At 35.3% G+C, this 16,866-nt stretch overlaps 1 protein-coding gene across 1 annotated transcript in view; it reads right to left on the bottom strand.

The window, feature by feature from the left end:
• Positions 1–14,107, bottom strand: part of LOC133190548 (adhesion G protein-coupled receptor L1-like) — a 185,637-nt gene extending 171,530 nt beyond the window's left edge. The window contains exon 1 of the mRNA XM_061326234.1: positions 14,103–14,107. The gene's annotated coding sequence lies outside the window, so the exon portion shown is untranslated. The remainder of the gene's footprint in view (positions 1–14,102) is intronic.
• Positions 14,108–16,866: the final 2,759 nt, after the last annotated feature.

The following is a 16,866-nucleotide window of genomic DNA, read 5'->3' as shown; positions in this document are numbered from 1 at the left end:
TATAGTTTTCATAGTGTCAAAGTTATCACTATGGTTAACTACAGTAAACTATAGGTAACTATAGTTTACAATAGTATTTATTTTGTAAGGGTATGTTGTAGAGACGTTACCATATACCGTCGAAGGGTTTAAATTTAGATCTTTACTCAGGACTCAGTGTCATTGATCGGTGAGGGATCTACCGACTGAGCTATCGTGACGGTTCTACACAATTGGACATTTAGATATATCGACGACGTTATATCAATTAGCAATATTTATAGCCATTCCTACATTGGTTCGATGTATCCAGTTGAACTCTAAATAACAGACAATACAGTCTGACACACCTCATATCTGGATGTTTCACTAGACAAAGACGTTGAGGCACACTGATAAATTAATTATAAACGTGATGACTTCAACTTTTCTAACGTCAATTTCCCTTACTATGTAGAAATCGCTAGGTCGAATGTTAACTGACTTTTTCCATACAAATTATTAGGCCATTATGTTCTACTGATTTTCTGTTTACTCGATAATGACAAAGAGCACATGGCGTGTGTGACCGGTCGGCAGGTAATGGGTACTCCTTCATGGGATCTGATCCCACCTGTTTTCAGAGGTCCGTGTTGGCTCTGCTCATAATTTGTATTGTTTGAATAGATATTAGAGAACGACCACTGTTCGTTATCTTCTCATTTCATTTTTTACTTAAGCATATATGATAATTGCTGCTTCTTCACATTATTAAGTTGCATGCCCTTACATTCGCACTTATAATTTTTGATCTCTTCTGCCTTTGCCTACTTCGAATTCAAGCGCATTCCCCTTTGACGAATGTGACCTTCCTCGTAGCAGTGGTTAAACTTACCTTCTCCTTATTCCGTCTCTTGCCAAACCTGCGTTTTTCATGAACATTTTGGCTTACTCCTTTACTAATATCATTCTGTAAAATGCACCTTTCTAATGATTCTACCTTTGTAGAAGTATTTGTATCGATTCATAACAATCTTTTGAATGTGACTTGTTTACATTTGTAGGTTTTCTGAATTCACACTGTAACTGTGACCTTTCTTCTCAGTTTTGTTATATAACTCAACTGCATAACAATTGCTTTGTTTATATTTTTAGGCCTATTTTGATGCGCAATATATCTTATTTTAGAATCTACTAGAGCCTCTAAGAAAGCCTCCTTTACAATTTTCCCTTAATGTGTAAAAGGTGAAGAGGAACTGTGATCAATCTCATAAATCCATACATAAATTTATAAATCCGACGAATCCTGAACAGGGCAAAAATACGAATCTCTGGGACACCGGAGGTAGGACCAAGTGCTCGAAGGGCGTAAGTATTCCCTATCCCCTGTCGACCGGTCACAACCGCCACGAGCCATATGTAATGATCATGTAAATGAAGTACTTCGTAGTCATATTTATTAAAAAAAAAATCAAAACGCTGACCTAACTAATGGTATCTAAGACAAAATATGACCCAACAATAGGTTGTATCTACAAACAAGGTTATCATAACAACAGTAGAATTTGCCTAAAGACTTTAATTTAAACGGGGTTCTTGAAATCCTTTTAGCATCAATTTATTTATCAGTAGCTTGTCTGGTTTAAAAAAAAAATGACTCGGAGCAGCCTCTTGTGTATCGAATTAGTTGGGAGACAAAAACACCATATGCAGGTGGTGTTGGATTGATTGATTGTATGTTGGGTTACGTCGCGTTCGAGAATATTTCACTAATATAGAGACGTCACCATAAACCAGTGAAGGGCTTTAAATTTAGACCTTTACTCGGCACTGAGGGCCATTGAGCAGTGAGGGATCTTTATCGTGCCAACGCCTACCGTGACACGGGGCCTCGGTTTTTAAGGTCTCATCCGAAAGACCTGCAACTTTCACTTCAAAGTGCCGAGCGCTTGGCGAAGGAACATTCACTACCTATTTTTTTTTTACCGACTTAAGTCAGTCGCGGCCATGATTCAAACACAGGACCTTCCGATCACGGAGCGAGCGTTCTACCGACTGAGCTACCATGACGGTTCAGGTGATGTTGGAATATTACTGTTGGAATATTACTATATGAATAAGGGAAGTTGATGACGGAAAAGCTAAATTATTTTTTATTAAAAAATTTAATCATCTTATTTGCAAAGAAAACAATTTTTACATTTTATTTCAAAAAATACAAAAAAATGCATAAAATAATTTAGAACTAATATCAATCTTTCCATGCTAAAACCATATATCAAATGACATGTCGCGTTAAGATCCATGAAATGAAATTTAAATATAGCATTCCACCTTAATTTTTTTCTGTCCTCATCAATTCACAGAAAACATTAAAGTTGGAAATTTAGATGAATAAAAAAAAATTGAGGAGAGGAAAAATTCTAGTGTGGGTACTTAAAGATATCAAAGATTTATAAAGTGATTTTAAAACAATACCGGTATTTTGCACATAGTTATCACTTCAATTTTTACTGCATAATCTTTTTAAAAATGTAACCCATATTGCTATCAGAAATTTACTGCATGGGCATATGTTACGTTAAAACGATATATATGTATCGTATGACCGTACCAGATCCCATTCATGCAGTTGAGACGGAATGCGTAAAATAGAATATCAAGTTTACTTTGCTCCAGCGCTGAACAAGAGACAGAACGCTTTCACACAAAGATATTCTTTGTTCCCTAGAATACATCATATAAAGGAATGTCTTCTTACAGAGGCAACATTATACAACCAGTTGCCTTACACTCTCTTTAAAATGTAAGAAAACTCTATCTATATTAAATACTATTTTTAAATAACTTGTTATGAGGCCTGTAGGCCACAACGCTCATACAATTCATCTAACTCTAATTATAAGATAAAACTCGTACACATTTGTCCTCAGATCGTTACCAGTCTTATAGCAGATCGACGTATAATTTAAAAAACTTGCATTTAATAAAACGGATAACAGGTGCACTCCAGAACTATGATAAATTGCTTTATTTATGAGATATATTTTTATAACGTAATAACTGTGAAAAGTCTGGCAAAATGTTTGACAGTCATTTTTTTTCTCTATATATGTTTATATTGACTGCACAATATAGATAGAAAAGTACATACATATATGTATGTATGCCACGCTGTTTAATTAGGACCTATCTTGGTTATCTGGCTAAATAAAACATGTACTAAATTAAACATTTCCTTTTTGTCACCTTTATGTATTGTCATCGTAGAGGCTTTTGCCTCTTATGTTGCCAATAATCTGACCTTATAACCCTACTATTAATCAACAATGAATGAACCGTCTAGTTGTTGGGACGTGCGAGGTCATTTTGGTCCCCCAAATCAGAAACAGAACCATCTTTGGAAGCAAGATATCGGGGTATTTTGCTAACATGAAGTAAATGTTTACTTTAGCTTAAACCCCTGTCACACCGGGACTGCGTCCTCACGGCGATCGCACGGCGTCCATAAAAAATGCAAAACGCCGAGGTGAGCGCAGTAGAGTCTCCTACAGCGTCGTGACAAAGCGGCGAGATCTCCACTGAACGCGGTAGGGTCGCGTAGGGTCTCCTAGAACGCCAGGGGACGGCGCGCACTTTGGACATGCACAAAGTAAGCGCCGTGTGATCGCGGTCTGATAAGAACGCAGTAGAAACGTAGTATGATCGCCGTAGCAGCGCGGTGAGATCTCCAACAACGCAGTGGGAGCTCCACACGTATGCCATGAAGACGCACATGATCGCAGCATGAACGCAGTCATAGTAGACTGCGCTCCTACGGACACCTCGCGGAGTCCTTGGAGATGTCACTGTGTTTCTATCGCGCTTTTACGGCGCTTCTAGTGAGATTAATTATCTTATGATTTTTTTGACTGCGATTACACAGCGTTTCTACCGCGTCCGTTGGCGATCACAATGCGCTTTCACGGCGTTGTCAGACAGGCCTTAAGACCATAAACTGAGAACAGACTTAAGTCAAAATTTTGATAATGAATTTCTTGGGTTCTTGGGTGATGAAAATTTTGTTAAATTATGAAAATTATTTCAAAATTATATCAATTTGAAATTTTGACATAAGTCTGTTCTCAGTTTATGGTCTTTGGGCCTGGTCACAAAACAAGAGCAATGGCCTCATATTTGATCAGCAATAATTCTAACGTATTTGTTGCACTCCTGACCAGAAGCATGGGAGTAGAATTGGGAAATAAAAATTACACCAGAACTTGTTCTGTTGTTTCAGTGGAGTTGCGGTGGAATTACTTACACTTTACAGCAACTTTTCAGTGTGTTTATATTTTACATTCATAATAAAATCAAAGAAAAGATAAAAACACATGTGAATTGATATAATTGAAAAAAAGAAGGGTTTTGATAATAAAACTCTCAATAATTTAGTACTAAATTGTTCAAATTAAAGAATATTTCTTGGCATAAGTGGAAGTCTTCTCGTGACTTGAATCTTTAAAAAAAAATGCGTTACAGTCCTTCTGAATATATATCCAAAGTGAAGAACGCATTGTGAACGTATTGTGAACGCAGCAAGCGCAGTGAGAACGCCGTGAAAGCGAGGTGACAACTCCTAAGACGCCGTAAAAGCTCCGCGGAAGCGCAGTCAATCGCGAAGAGAAATCCGTGGGAACGCAGTAGCACGCCGCGAGAACGCCGTAGAAACGCGTGGGTCGCCGTAGGGACGCCGTGATATCTTCACATTGTGAAAATTTTATAGAAATATGTGCAATTTCCCTGCGATTCCACTGCGATTTTAAAACTTTAACAACGCCGTAATAACTCCGTGTGGACACAGCTTGGTGTGACAGGGCCCGTAATAACCAGGGTGGGTAGGTGGGATGGCGGGGTGCAAATGCAAACAAAGTGACACTACTTTTCCAACAATATATATGTGTGTGTACAGTGTATTGTACACATTATTTAATGAAAAAATAATTTTCTTGGACTTTTAACTAGAAATACGTACTGAATTCTCATTCGTGGGCAGTAGACAGTTTACGTACATTTTGTTTGTTTGTTTGATTAAAGTCCATTCGAGAAAATTTCAGTCATATCGAGACAACCACCAATTGCAGATGGAAGGCTGCAAATTTGAATTGAATTGAACATTTTTATTGACAAAAGTCAAAAGGATAAGACACAAGTTCTACAACTTAGATATTCTTCTCCTTATACAGAATTTTATAAAATTGCCATAATACAAGTACAATTATTTTCAGTTACAAATCAGTCAGTAGTGTCAAAGACTGAAAATTCTTGATACGCATAATCTTATTCTTTACATAAAAATTAAGATTGTTTAGAAAATCTAACACATTCTTTTAAAAAAGTATGAATAACTTAAAATTTTTCTATATTTTGTTGATCAGAGAATGAATCAACATCCGACAGCATCATATGCACATCTATAATGTACAAATTGTCGAATGATAATATACAACTCATTAGAGATTTCTTGCTGTTGCATATTTTCTACAAAAAAAAAAAAAAAAAAAAAAAAAAAAAAAAAAAAGGCGAATCTTCCAATAGTCCACATGAGCAATTTGGACTGTCTATGAATGTACAGCGGGAAATATGTCAGAGTTTAAAATACAATTATACACAAAGCTTGTGTGAATAATATTCGAAAATCTTTTTCCATAAGAGAAATAATTTGGATGTTTTACAATATTGCTTGACAACATTTAACGTAAGGAGTAGAAGTTAACATAATACAAATTTATTCAGAAAAAGAATATGAGACTTCATTTAGTCAACAATTATAAACCTAGTTATTTTCATGAACATTCTTTTAAAATCAATAGGGATCATAAAGTTATCATGATCAAACTGTCTATGAAGTTCGCTCACCATCAAGCATGAGCTTATCTATATACAGGGATTAACTAGAAACCATTGGTTCACCAAACGACTAATAAAGCAACGGTAACGTCTTTGAAGTTGTTAGAAAACGCGTATCATGTAAGTCATTTCACTCTGTACAGACTCCTCAGAAAAATGCAGATTACTTGTAACTTTAAGTTCATCCTGTAAAACTCAAGAAATCCACGTTTTACTCTCTTCAAATAAACATTTTATACATCAAGTACAGTGTATATTCTTAAGATTTAAGCTAAGAAATTTTTATGTTCTGTCGAAAACAGTCCGTACAATAGAGACTTGGGTTGAAAACAGTCAGTACAATAGAGCCTTGGGTTATGAAAGATGTTTTCCTCTCTCCCCACAACCAGGTTAATTTTGTATGTGGCTATCACATTATCTTTCTTAAGATCGATGTGGTTTTTAAGAATGATAATAAAAGCTTTTTTGAAAAGAATCCTTAGGAATGACATATGAGCTACAAATGTTGCTAGGATACAATATTAGATTCAGTACATGTCTGGATTTCGTAATAAGGGCAATAGCTTGACATGATCATGTTTTGAGGCAATTTGAACTTTCTTCAATGCAGTGACGCTTTTAAAATATAAAATGTACACTGATATAATCAATATTTTAAAATGCACATTGAATTTACGATATGTCGGTCGAGGTTCTTATCTATTCTATAACTTGCAATACTGATAATTGTTTTGAATTTCAATTTTTGTGGTATGAGATAATATATAAATTTCCAGTCAATTTTAAGTTTAAATACCCTCAAGATAAAAAATAAAATTTAAAAATCGAAAAATTCAAACCTGTGTTTGCACAGTCATCGCCCTCAGGTAAAAAAATGTTAAATATCCATATACAACCAGAAAAGCTTTGAATTGTTCCGCTTTGGTAGATAAGATCTGTCACATGGGGAATGCACACAACACCAACCCTAAAATACAGTTTTCAATTTGCACTGAAATAGACAAGATTCAAGCTAAGAGGAACAACTGACTTAGCATTCATGACAATCTCGTTCTTCACTCTCGAGATCAATGCAATGTGTTATACCCATGAAACATGTAGAAGACTTTGCTAAATTTTATGAAGAAAATAACTCAATGTTAATACAATGTACTTGCAGGAATATAACACTCAATTTATTTTGATTGCAATAAACTTTTTGGCAAGTATTGATAACAGTTCTGGTTTTTTTTTCTTTATGTGAAACATCTGCTTACACTATCGAGGTCTGGTTATTAGGATAATCACTCCATTCTTCCGGGTTGTGAGTAAAATCAGATCTTTGATAATTACGAGAGCTGCATTCTTTTAAAGGAGCGTGCACCTTAAATTTAGTACAATTTTCATGTTTTGAATTTACCTTCGTGTATATACATGTAAATACACATATTCGTACAATTAAACCAACCAGATTAAATTAATAATAAATATTTTTTTTTAAAAATCCTTAACTAAAATACCTAAAGTAAATCGTGAAAGAAGACATAGTGTCAGTAACATTAAATTGTTGAAAAATTAAACAAGCACCAATAAATTACACAATAGTTATTTTAAATTATCCTAAAAATTATTTTATTATTATATGATCAATCTATTTTTCTAATAATTATTAAATAGTCTAAGGATCTATATTACTAATTATACTCTGAAACAATCGATTCATCAAATAAGATGTAGAGTTTTAGGGCGGGTACTAGGGCCTTAGTGGTAAGAATATTTTAATATTGTGTACTTGAATCTCCAAATAAAATTTGCACTTAGAAACAACTAACAACTGTTCCTTAAGCAATACATTAAAAAGCAAGCATTTTGACAAGGTGAAGAGTGGATTGTTCAGTTTCTAAAATAATACCGTTTATTATCCATTCGCTTTTATGCAGATTTACGTGAAAGGAACAGCTAGTGAAAATTCAATAATAGACGCTCCTCTGTCATAGCTTTTAACTGCACATCTATTTTTCTTTGACAAATGGGACACATTAATTCATAGCACCACAAAGGAAATTTGATCAAAGTTTCGAATTTGACAATTTTTATCTTTAAAATCTTTCATACTTCCGATATCCAAGTTACTGGTTAAACAGGATTTAATTCCTCTCGAAACTTTGTTTATTGAATAAACTCTACTCCCGAAAATGATATCTATTTACCTGTGCTTGCCAATTATAATCAAGAATTGTTGTTTAAATGCTCTGCTGTTTGCTATGTGTTTAAATATCTTGCTATTGTAAGTTTTACAATTAACTGTGCTACATTATAAAAATCCAGTCAATCTACATAGAGATAAGAGATCGAGATCAATGTGTTTAAACACATCTATGTAAAAATTGTCTTTCCAGTGTGTAAGATTCGAGAACAATACTGTCATCACAAAATGAGTGCTAGAGGAAGTTTAGAAGACATTTTCGAAAGTGTAACTAATCCGAAATTGAAGTTTGAAGAAAAAGAAATTCCAAGGGGCTCTCCTGCCTTCCAGTTAGTGATAACGGATGTAACTGGGAAAAACAAAGACGATGAAAAGTCAGAAGAGGAAGACAAAGAAGAAAAGCCCAAACGCCAGTATCATGGTCGGCGGAGGAATACAATAGCCCATATACATCACGGTGAACCCCCCGAGTGGACTTCTCTTCTTGCAAACGCAAGGCGAATGTCTGTCTTACCTGAAGTAAGTGAGCTATCGGAGGAAGTTACTACTAGAGGTCGACGCGGAAGTCTTTGTCCACCTGCCAATCGTTCGCGGTCACTTTCGCCGGTGGCTTTGGGTGTGTTGCGGAGGAACAGTGTTGCTTTTGGGTCTTCTGCAGAGCGCGAGACGGTGATCAAGTAAAATGTGAATATTTTGAAAAGGACTGTAAGAAGAAAGCTTATCACACCAAAATAAAGGTGGAGGGATTCATTGCTTTGTCTTGGAACACAAAACTGCTGGTATAAATATGTGGTAAACTGTTTATATTCTGTTGTTTTTTTCTAGGTAAATGTACGTCTTTAAGCAATTGCCATTTTTGTTGTACATAGGTCATTAATCATCCATTTAATTAATTAAAAACAAAGAATGATTAAAATGATACGATTTTTTATGGCAAAAGATGACAGTGTAAGAATGTAATAATGCTATTATGTTGAACTATTAGCCCGATGTGTACCGATAGTGTTGTAACGTTTCAACTATTAGACTGATGTCTGTCGATGGATGTTTTTTTTTATTGTTCTTACATTAAAGGTATGCTCAATTTTTTCAATGAAGTGGGAGCCCCAATGCATTATTTGCTAGAATCGATATTTTTCTGAGTTTTATGAAAAAAGTAAATATAAGTTAACTTTTCATTTTTATCGAGTAGAATCCTGCCGTATTATGCAAGGAACACTATGGTCTTCGTTCTGCATGACATACTAAATTTCCCACTGTAAAAATTTCAATTATTTCTTCAATTGTCATCCCACAGAAACTATACGCTCATGTCTATAAACGACAACAGTACACTCAGTCAAGTACATGTATATTATTATCTTTCGCCTTAAGAATTAATAATACAGGTTTAAATCGTGATACATACGTAAGCGTGCTGCAACAGATTGTCTAGTATTACAATTATCAATCTGATATGTTTGAAGAAATTGCCATTTTAATTTATTATGGGAAGGAGAGAGAAACCTAGCAATCCTTTATTAATTCATCAAACAAAAAATATAAACACAGAACTTGAGGAGTCGATTTAATTTTTATCATCTAGGTAACAGAAATACTGAGCATTTTTACTCGCAATATTGTCTACCCACATCAACATAATACCCCGTTTGAAATGTACTATAGACAATGAGCTGATTAATTAACAGCTACATTTAGATTATTTGACATATATTGCATATAGTGACATTTTATTATAAAATCTTTTATCCACATGGTGAGAGTACGGATAGTTTATTACAGTATGTTTGTATCTATGTGCACTAGTATGTATGATTCTTAAATATCTAAAATCTAACATTTTTGGTACAGTTTGTGGAAGTTATACTTCGGATTTCGTCTGTGCCATTCAACATTAACTGACAACAAGCCACTTTCTGGTGATGAGATTATATGATAATAATTTCATTTCCCAATATATATGTTAAATGTTAACCGTCACTATCCTGATATGCTAGACATATATGGGTATGTCATTTGTCAAGATCAGAACAGCTGCTTAAGACCACAACAGTTTTGAGTTCGTCTTTGTCAATATCCTATCACAATTTTAAGGAAAATAATTAAGATTCTATTATCACGAAAAATGGCTTGTTAGTCTGCAAAGTGCTTGATCAAATATCCAACAAACTACATGCTGATAACCACGTCTTATTGCTACTGAACACAATGTCATAGCATAAGCAGGCACATCAATAATATCAATCGATGTTATTATTTAGGGAAAACATTCTTAAACTTTTGCTGAAATCGACATTCTGGATTAATGTCAAACTTAATGTTGTGTGGTAATATTTATACATTTCATCGATATACATGGATCAAACTGATTATGGCGTCACAATGCCATTGGTTGCTAAACCAGCATTCTTTAATATTATTATTTTTTTTAGCCAATGCCAAAATTATGAAAAATTATTTGACAAAGACAGTCTCAGCTGAGTTTCATTAACATGTCGATATATTGTTCAAAAGCAATGCATACATGCACATGTAAAAACACCACATTCAAGTGTTGACATAAAATAATATCCTATATATAGGAATTGTCTTTCATTGCATCTTGCTGATATATATTAACTTAGATTACCTGTATTTTATGCAACATACCATTTAAAATATTACAATATTTTAGAAATAACTGTATCATTTTATGGGTTCATGAGAGTGTATTCCAAAGTGTTTTATACCCCCTCCCCCTAAAAAAAATCCAGACATATATTTCTCATATTTACATTTTGTTATATTAAAAATACTTCCGGTAACAACATTTAACCAAACACCGTACATAATAAACATATACTTAATGCTATAATGATTACGATGCGTTATTTCCACATTTCATAACTTTTCCATACGAGTGAAAAATTCTCCAAGAGGGACGTTAAAGAACAACATACTGTGATTCACATAACTTGTTTGCAACTTTTTATATAATTGCAACTCTGTATGGTTTTAAGCCACCATTGATGTGTCAAAGTAATGTCAAGAATGAGATAAGACTATATTTATGTCACGTCATAAATATGCCAGGGACATATAGTTTCAATACTTTCAACATTTTAAAGTTGAATTTTTTACTCCAGGGTTATGTCCGTAATAATCCCTTTCGCGAATGAATAATAAGAAAACGCCTGCTTCAACAACTGCACAGCCATTTCGTTTACAGATGTGAAAAGAGTTATGATTGAACTGAATTTTCCTGGAATGCATTACATACTTTCTGATTTTTTAGTTCTACTGGAGCTTATGCGATAGTAAGTTGTCCGTCGTCCGTTCGTCTGTCTGTCTAAACAATTTTTCAAAACACTACTCCGACGAAGTTTTGGTCTAATTTCAATATAACTTGGCACACGAGTAGACTATGTAGTATTATTCAGAATCAAGATGGAGATCTGGTGTAATGATACGATCTCCTTTCAACAATAAGCCATCTACAATGCTTATCTCATCTCTAAAGTTCCAGTATGGAGTAAGTTCACTATCTAAATCCTTCCGGTTTGTTGGCCATCCTTGTAGAACTGTGTCCTTCAATTTCATGAGAACAGGGTCTTTTTTGGTTTCACTCTGAAATAGCTTCCCCTTTTCCTGACTTACAGGAATAGTCTGTATCAAATGAACTCCAAACTGCTCTTCAAGTTCAGCAGCTGGATCTGATCCTGTTGATCTTGATAATGTATCAGCAATGTAGAGTTTCCTTGTCAGCTTTGTATTTCACAACTAAGTCATGCTGCAAAACTTTCAACATCATACGTTGAAGTCGTGGAGGTGCACTAGTCAATGGTTTTTTAAACAGGCTCTCTAATGGGTTTGTGGTCTGTTTCCACTGAAACTGTTTTACCATACACATACTGATTGAATTTCTGTAGTCCGTACATGATTCCAAACATCTCTTTTTCTATCTATGCATAGTTTCTCTCAGCTACATTCAAGGCTCTCGATGCATAAGCCACAGGTTGCTCTTTCTGCATGATGCAAGCACGAAATCCATATGACGATGCATGAACTGAAAGTTTGACATCCTCATTAACGTCGAAATATTTTAATGTAGGCGTTGACTTTATTGCTCTCTTCAGATCATTAAAGGCTTTTTTCCTGCTCATCATTCCAGTGCCATGCTTCATCGGTTTCCAGCAACTGTCTGAGTGGTTGATTCCTGGTGGACAAATTTAGAATAAACTTTCCTAAGTAATTTATTATCCCCATGAATCACTGTAATTCCTTCTTGTTGTCTGGTGCTGGAATTGCCAAAATTGCTGTTTGATTTTTTAACCACTGGGCTTTACGCCATGTGCACTGAAAATATGTCAAACATATTCAACTTCTGATTTTTAGCTCTACTGGTCAGAGACCAGAAGAGCTTATGCGATAGTAAGGTGTCCGTCTGTCTGTCCGTCCGTCTGTAAACAATTTTTCAAAACGCTACTCCTCCTACAGTTTTGGTCTGATTTCAATATAACTTGGCAGACAAGTAGACTACAATAAGATAAATAATTCTGTATATCGGATTTTGATTTCAATGAACAGTGTTGCCATGGTTACTAAAAATAGAAATTTCTGTGAAAAACTTTCAAAACGCTACTTCTCCTACACTTTTTATCTGATTTCATTATAACTTGGCACACAATTAGACTATAATAAGATACATAATTCTGTTTATCGGTTTTTGATTTCAATGAACGGTGTTGTCATGGTTACTAAAAATAGAGATTTCTGGGAAATACTGTCAAAACGCTACTCCTCCTACAGTTTTGATCCGATTTCAGTATTACTTAGCACACAAGTAGACTACACTAAGATACACAATTCTAGGTTTTTGATTTTGATGAACGGTGTTGCCATGGTTACTAAAAATAGAAATTTCCTTGAAATACTTTCAAAATGCTACTCCTACCACAGTTTTGGTCTGATTTTAGTATAACTTGGCACACAAGTAGACTACACTAAGATACATAATTCTCATAATACTAATTGACAGAAACAATAAAAGTTTTCCCAACACTACCCATCATAGTTGATACAGTGTGAGCAAAGAAGACCCCAGTTACAACATGTAAATAGGGCTGGGTAGGGAGGGATTTAGCTCTGAATGTACGTCGAGGACTCAGATAATCCCAATTATCCTACAGGTAAGTACCTTACCCTTGTCTAATTCAAAATTATCCTTCGTCCTCTTATGTACACTCATGGCTAAATAGATTTCAGATGTAAAAATTCAACATCTTACCTATTTAGAATTTGTCTGCAAAACCAACTTTCCAAAGGAACCATCGTCTACTGTGAAATCATCATTATTCGTGGGGGATCAATGTTCGTGGATTTCATGAGTAACCATTACCCACGAATTTACATCCCCACGAACAACAATTTTGTCAACGTACTAATTAATTAGATCTACCAAATAAACGAGCTACCCACGAAATTACATCCCCACGAACCAATAAAATTTTGCTTGCCCACGAACATTGACCCCCACGAATTTAAATGATTCCACAGTATGCTTCTTTTATAAAACTTGTTGAAAGTCGATGAATTTGACCATTCTGCCACATTCATGATATCCTTCACAGATAAACCAGCTTCCAAAGCAGCTGATGTTGATGGACTCCGAGTTGAGTGTGCACCAAAGCCCTGCACACCAGCACTTGTTAAAACATGTTTAATCCATCTAGCTATACTAGTAGTACGAGATGTCACTGCTCTATGTGGTTTGTGTAAAGAGTCAAAGTTGAGCACTTTTTCAAGTCCTTAGTTTTCTCAATATATGCTTGTAACGTGGATTTCACACACAATTTCTCACACTTGGGATAAGCAGAAAGAACTATTTTCTTCATAGGTTTATCGGGCTTGGAAGTTTTAGTAAGTTTATCAATGAAAAACACCACTTTCGAAGAAAGTATATACATTAATTTTATATCCAATAATGCAATTGATTGTCCCCTATCTGCTGAAACTAAAGCTACTAATATAACAAGTTTGTGGGTTAAATCTTTCAGTAGTAAATTGGTATTATATGGTACATGTAATGATTTAATGTATTTCAGAAGAACTGAAACATCCCAAACTGTACAGTACTTAGGTTTAGTTGGATTCAAATTATATAACACCTTTCAAAACTGAATAACTGTTGGATGTTTCCAAACGGCAAAACCATCAGTTGGACTAACAGTTCCTGACAATATGGAATGGTAACTGTTTAATGCACTGTAAGACTTGTTCTTCTGAAATTCACTTGATTAAAAACTCTATAATGTCTATGACAGAAACTGAAAAGGGATCCAAATTCCTGCCGCTACACCAGCCCAACCATAGTTTCCATGAGGATTGGTACTGTTTGGTGGTTTTCGTTTTGCACGCATTGCTGAGAATTTCTGATGATTTTGTTGAAAAACCTCTTGCATGGTACTGTCTCCGCATACAGTCCATGCGATTAGCTGTAAAGATTTCTGGAGTGGGTGGACGTGGTCTTCGTCGTAGGGTAGGATTAACATTTTTTCTTTTCCTGGTAGAAGAATTGTGTTGTTGCAAGATAACTGGAGAACTTGGGGATACCAAGATCATGAGGGGATTGTCTCGTCTCGCTTTCTGAAGGACTTGTGATATCAAGTTGAATGGAGGGAAAGCATAAGCTTTGAGATTCTTCCATGGAATTGAGAATGCATCTGTCTTCCATGCCATTGGATCTGGTTGCCATGTTACATGTACATACTTCGGGAGCTGATAATTCAAACGACTGGCAAATAGGTCGACCTGAGGATGAAATAGGATCTGTACAATTCTGCGGAACATTTGCTGATTCAGCTGCCATTCCATCTGATCTAAGAAGTGTCTGGTTTTGTAGATATTGAGTGCTAAAAAGCAAAATTCAGTGGGTATAGAACAAATTCCGGCAAAAATTTATCCCGTCATTCCCATTTTACAATAAGTGTAAATATTCAGAGGCCCAATCTAATATCGAGTGAAAAAATAAGGTCAACTTGGAATTAAGTTTAGCACATCTTGGGAAGTATACGGAATTTCGGAATGAACTTTGGTAGTAATGTAGGTTGTTTATATGATTGATTGATTGTATGTTGTTTAACGTCCAGTTCGAGAATTTTTCACTCATATAGAGACGTCACCATATGCCGATGAAGGGCTTCAAATTTAGATCAATACTCGGCACTCAGGGCCATTGAGCAGTGAGGGTTCCTTATCGTGCCAACGCCTACCGTGACATTGGAACTCGGTTTTTAAGGTCTCATCCAAAAAACCCGTGACTTTCACTTCTAGTGCCGGGCGCTTGGCGAAGGAACAGTCACTACCTATGTTTACGTCTTAGGTTTGACGCGGCGCGGCGAACGAGAATCGAACCCCGGCCTCCCGATCACGAAGCGAGCGCCCTACACTAGGCTACTGTGACCGGTTAGGTTGTTTATGAATAGAAGGTAAAATTTTAAATCATTTGGTTTAAAAGTACATGTATTTTATTGGCGAAAGTGGGTACTCTGTGAAATGAGTTTCATACCTTATATTTTTAGGTCACCCAAGTCACTCAGGTGACCTATTGCTATCCGTTTTCGACCGTCGGCGTGCGTTAACATTTGAACATTTTTAGCTTCTTCTCTGAATCCGCCCAACCAATTTCAACCAAATTTGGCATTTAGCATCTATGGGTAAAGGGAAACAAAAATTGTGAATTTCATGGTCCCTGCCCCCCCCCCGGGCCTGAGGGGTGGGGCTAAAACCACCAAAAATAATGCAATTTTTAAAAATCTTCTTCTTTACTCCTGGACATCAAGCAGTCAAACTGTTGGCATCATTGTAATAAACATTGATCCCTCTACCAAAATTGTGAATTTCATGGCCTCAGGGTCAGGGGTTCTGGTGTTAGGGCGGGGCTCTATTGATTATATAGTGAAAATGCATTAATTCTTTGAAAATCTTCTTCTCTGCTCCTAGGTATTAAATAAAGTAACTAAGTACATAGTCATGATCAGCAAGAGTGCCTCTTTCAAAATTGTGAATTTCATGGCCTCAGGGTCAGGGGTTCTGGTGTTAGGGCGGGGCTCTATTGATTATATAGTGAAAATGCATTAATTCTTTGAAAATCTTCTTTTCTGCTCCTGGGTATCAAATAAAGTAACCAAGTACATAGTTATGATGAGCAAGAGTGCCTCTTCCAAAATTGTTAATTTCATGGCCTCAGGGGCTCTGCTGTCAGACAAAATAAGACTCAACTGTAGGCTGTATTTACAAACAAAGTGATTATAAATTTTAAGTTGAAACAAAATTTTGAATTTGCGAAAAGCTGACTCTAAACAGGGCTGGTAAAATCCCTGTAACACCAGCTTACGTTTTCTCCTACTTGTGTAGAAGGTCTTGAATAAATTCTTCATAGGAATACAAGAAATTTCGGCTAATTAAGGAGCAGAATTAGTACCCATAAAAATTCTAACATTGTTTGAAGACCCGATCTCTAAAGGGTACATAGATATTGTGAATGAGGAACTCTGGCAAGATCTAATAAATGAAAAAAGCCTACAGCGTCCTCAACTTTGAGAAACGAATTCCTTAATAATCCATAACAATTATAGCTTAATAAATTATAGTGTAATAAATTAATGTGTATAAAAAAAATTTAAACTCAACGAAATTACATTTTTTAAATTGCCCTTTTCAATGAAAAATGAAAAAAATCAGTCATAAATATGGGAGTAGTAAACGGAAAAAGACCACAATGTTCCTACACCTTTGTTTTATTCAGTGTACATATTTTTACACATTGAATTTTTTACGTTATAATATGCTAGGAA

The sequence above is a fragment of the Saccostrea echinata genome, unplaced genomic scaffold, assembly GCF_033153115.1.
Source record: "Saccostrea echinata isolate AGI-Se365-2 ecotype Australia unplaced genomic scaffold, CSIRO_AGI_Sech_v1 ptg000022l, whole genome shotgun sequence".
In the NCBI taxonomy this organism is placed as follows: Eukaryota; Metazoa; Mollusca; class Bivalvia; order Ostreida; family Ostreidae; genus Saccostrea; species Saccostrea echinata.
The sequence above is the reverse complement of the archived record's forward strand: the minus strand, read 5'-3'. Positions and strand labels throughout refer to the sequence as shown.